Raw genomic sequence first — 4558 nt, 5'->3', positions numbered from 1 at the left:
AATCATATTTTTATATAATACTAAAAAATTATATTATTCTCAGTCCAATATATTTTTCTACCAATTCTTTTCACAATACAAATCTTTATAGTCAGTTGCTAATTGTTATATTAGATAAGAGAATGGTTGAAAATAGTTCAAATGAGGTTATACAATTACTAATTTAATAAAAAGATATGTCTGAATCTGAAATTATATGGAAGAATTATGATTTGCTAACAATTTACTATTCTCCAGTCAACCTTGTAACTTTGAAGACAAGGTTATTTTTAAAGAATTATGATTTGCTGACAATTTACTATCTTCAAGTCAACCTTGTAACCTTGAAGATAAGGTTATTTTTAAAGAGAGGAGTAATGTGATACCAAAGATTATTGAAGTCATTTCACCTGTGACATAGGTGAAGAAAAAGAGCAATGGACGAAAAATTGCCAATTCTTAATTGAGGGATTACGTGATTAAAATTTATAAGACAAAAGACATATGTTGATATTATGTCTAGTATGACTCTTAATTCCTAATTTTGGGAATGCTTTTTTTTTCTCCTTTTAATTCTTACCTGTTTTTCTCTTTCTATTTAATCATAAACTCTTGGTTATACATATCTTTATTTCTGTGAGTATTATTTAGATTTATGTATTCTTATTGCTGAATTTTTTTCTTAATACTCCAGCGCCGAATCTCATATCTGCTGTTAACAGTGATTTGAATTCGAGAACACTTCAATTTTAAAAAGAAATTCATGTAAATTTTCTCAATTTTTTGGAGAGTTTATGCTCAAGCTGGCTTTCACTTTATGTTTCTTGCACAAAAATGGGCCACTCAGTTTAGATTATATTTTTTAATAGGGTAGAGTAGTAGACTATCATAATTCTATAAATCACTCACAAGATTTAGATTTTAGACACAAATAAAAATGTATCAAAATAATAAAATATATTTAAAAATTTTAAAATATGATAAAAATAATAAAAAAATATTTTTTTATAAATGATAATTTTTTGAACTTTTGGTTATACCTATCAATATTCTTGTGAGTATTATTTGGATTTATATACTCTTATTGTTTGAAGAAAATCTCATGCCCTGTTCAAGCTATAATGTTATAGTTTGATAAACCAAAAGGGAGTAAGAGAGAAAAAAATATATTAACATATATAAAGAATATAAAGAATCTGTTATAAAAAGAAAGAAAAAAAAAACAGATTTTATCTAATAAGATTAGTTGAGCAATTCTCAAATTAATTAAAATAATGTTTTCAAATAATTCTGTTATGAGGAGGGTTAGTTAGATTAGTAGTGGAAGCTTCTGTGTATATATATACTCCTACTCTAGTGTAAAAATAATGAAATGAAAAATAACACTTTCTAATTCCTTCTGCATAAGTTTCATTCTTCCGCTTAGAAATTCTTTTTCTTTCTTATTCTTACATGGTATTATAGAGTGATAAAGATCCATGGCCCCAGAAATCATCAACAACCTACTATCTTTCAGTTCCATTTCTCAAGCATCTTCTACACCCACGATAACAATTACAAAATCACTATCCATTTCTTTACCCGAGAAATTGAACAATGACAATTTTTTCACCTGGCGTCATTCTACAATTCTTACAATTTCAGGTCAAGCTAAAAAAGAATCAAAGGCATATAGAGAATGGAGACTTGATGACTACAATGTTGCTTCATGGTTATTTTCATCCATGGACCCCTCCTTTAAGCATCGAGTTCTTGGCTGTCACTTTGCTCATAAATTTTGGAGCCGCCTTCATACACATTTTACATCCCAAACCAAGGCTCGCATTAGACAACTCCAATTACAATTGAAGTCAATAAAAAAGGTGGGATCAGCATCAGATTATCTTCTTGAAATCAAGAAAGTGGTTGATTCTCTTGCTACTGTTGGAGCTCTTTTAACTGATGCAGAATACACCAATATCATTCTAGATGGTTTAAATGAAGATTATCAATCTTTTCTCACCTATGTTACAGCAAAAGATCCACCCTACTCCATTCTTGATCTTGAAGCTCTCTTGATGGCTCAAGAAGACATTGTCGAGAGATTCAAGAAACCGAATTCTTCTATGGTGCAGGTAAATTTTACTCAGTCACAACCTGTTAATCAAAACAATTCTAATCCTAGTTTTGGAAGACACACAACAAACATGCCTAGTAGAGGAACATATGGTAGAAGAGGTCGTGGAGGAAGATCGCAACGTGGAGGCAGGGGTGCATGGAACAATCCTAATCGCCCACAATGCCAAATTTGTGGCAAGCTGGGACATGTCAGTTACTGTTATTTTCGATTTGATCAATAATTCCAGCATGCCCAACAAAATTCAGGTTCATCCTCATGCACATTGCCCTACCTCCACCTCCCTCCTTTCATAACCCCAGAACATTGCTAGCTACACCCACTACTATGGCTGACCCTTCATGGTATGCTGATTCTGGAGCTTCTCATCACTGTACTCCAGATCAGTCCAACTTACAGCAATCACAAGAATACCATGGTCAAGATCAGGTGTATATAGGTAATGGTTCATGTATGAAGATTCAGCATGTTGGAAAATCCTTTTTACATCATAAACCAACTGAAAAGAGATACTATCTTTATGATTTATTACATGTCTCTTCAATTGCTCATAATCTTGTTAGCGTATCAAAATTTGCAAGAGATAATCAAGTTTATTTCTCTTTTTGGCCTGATGTGTGTTTTGTGAAATCTCAGGCTACCAAGGAGGTGCTTCTCCAAGGAACAGCAACTAATGGCATGTATAAATTTCAAAAAATTTATATTCCAAAAATAAAAACAGATTGTAGTCAATTTAATTCTCATATTCTTATAGCTAAGACTTTATCTCTAGATATGTATCACAAGAGATTTGGTCACCCAACAATGCAAATTGTAAAATCTATTGTAGTAAGTTGTTCACTACCTATTAATAATAATGAATCTGATACTGTTACGTGTGATTTCTGTTGTTTGGCTAAATTTCACAGACTTCTTTACTCTCCATCTACTACTATATATGATTCCCCCTTATCTTTAGTTGTGTCTGATATCTGGGACCAGCCCCAATTACTACTCATATAGGTGTTAGATATTATGCATCTTTCATTGATACTTACTCAAGACACACTACTATATATTTCTTAACCAATAAATCACAAGTTTTCAGTGTGTTTAAACTATATAAAGTTCAAATAAAAAAGCAACTTGGACATTCTATAAAAGCTCTACAAACTGATAATGCTAGAGAGTATTTGTCTAAAATTTTTACAGATTTTTTTAGCCCAAAAAGGTATTATACATAGGCTTACCTGCTCTCATACTCCACAACAAAATGGGATAGCCGAAAAGAAGAACAGGCATATTGTTGAAACTACTCTAGCTCTTTTAGCCACTGCCTCCCTTCCTTTAACTCTGTGGAATGAGACTTTTGCAACTTCAGTTTATTTAATTAATCGTATGTCTTCATATGTAACAGGGAATAAATCACATTTTGAATTGTTATTTCATAACAAACCTGATTATGCTTCTTTAAGAGTGTTTGGTTGCTTATGTTTTTTACATACTAGACCATATAATGTGCATAAGCTAGAATATAGATCTGAACCTTATTTGTTTCTTGGTTATTCTTTAAATCAGAAAAGGCTCCATTGCTATTACTCATATTTCCTCCACAGAACAAGTAGCGGATGTGTTAACTAAGTCTTTATCCTTAGCCAATTTTGATAAGTTCAAGAGCAAACTTAGATTGGCAATCAGACCATCATGAGTTTGTGGGGGGGGGGTATTAACATATATAAAGAATATAAATAATCTGTTAATAATTCTGTTATGAGGAGTGGGGTTAGTTAGATTAGTAGTGGAAGCTTCCGTGTATATATATACTCCTACTCTAGTGTAAAAATAATGAAATAAAAAATAACACTTTCTAATTCCTTCTGCATAAGTTTCATTCTTCCGCTTAGAAATTCTTTTTAGACAACGATTAAAGAAAATAGAGACAAAATCGAAGATAGGAGGAGGGACATAGAAAAGAGTGTAGTTGAATGCGGCACTACAATAAATATGGGTTTTAGCAACGCCAAAATCTACAACGTCTTAAAACCGTTCTCTTAGATGGTTTTAAACAACGGTTTTTTACAGTCTTACTGTCGAAGTTTAGTTTTTATTATTTTATAGTAACAAAATAAAATGTTATCTTTGACTGTTTTAAAGAATGGGTTTATAACCGTTACTAGAATTTATTTTTAAACAACGATTTTTTAATGTTGTCTAAGTAATTATTATACAAAAGATACGCTTAAAAATCGTTGCCAAAGTTGTTACACTTTAAAACCGTTCTGTTAGATGATTTTAGACAACGATTTTTATAGTATTGCTATTGAAGTTTATTTTTTCATTAAGTTATAGCAATAAAATAAAACCATTCTCTTTGACTATTTTAAAGAACGATTTTATAACCATTACAGTAATTTTTTATTAAGCAACAATTTTTTAATATTTAAATAATTATACAAAAATTAAAAAATATATTATTTAAAAATA

This window comes from Arachis ipaensis, chromosome B05 (genome assembly GCF_000816755.2).
Source record: "Arachis ipaensis cultivar K30076 chromosome B05, Araip1.1, whole genome shotgun sequence".
Taxonomy (NCBI): domain Eukaryota; kingdom Viridiplantae; phylum Streptophyta; class Magnoliopsida; order Fabales; family Fabaceae; genus Arachis; species Arachis ipaensis.
The sequence above is the reverse complement of the archived record's forward strand: the minus strand, read 5'-3'. Positions refer to the sequence as shown.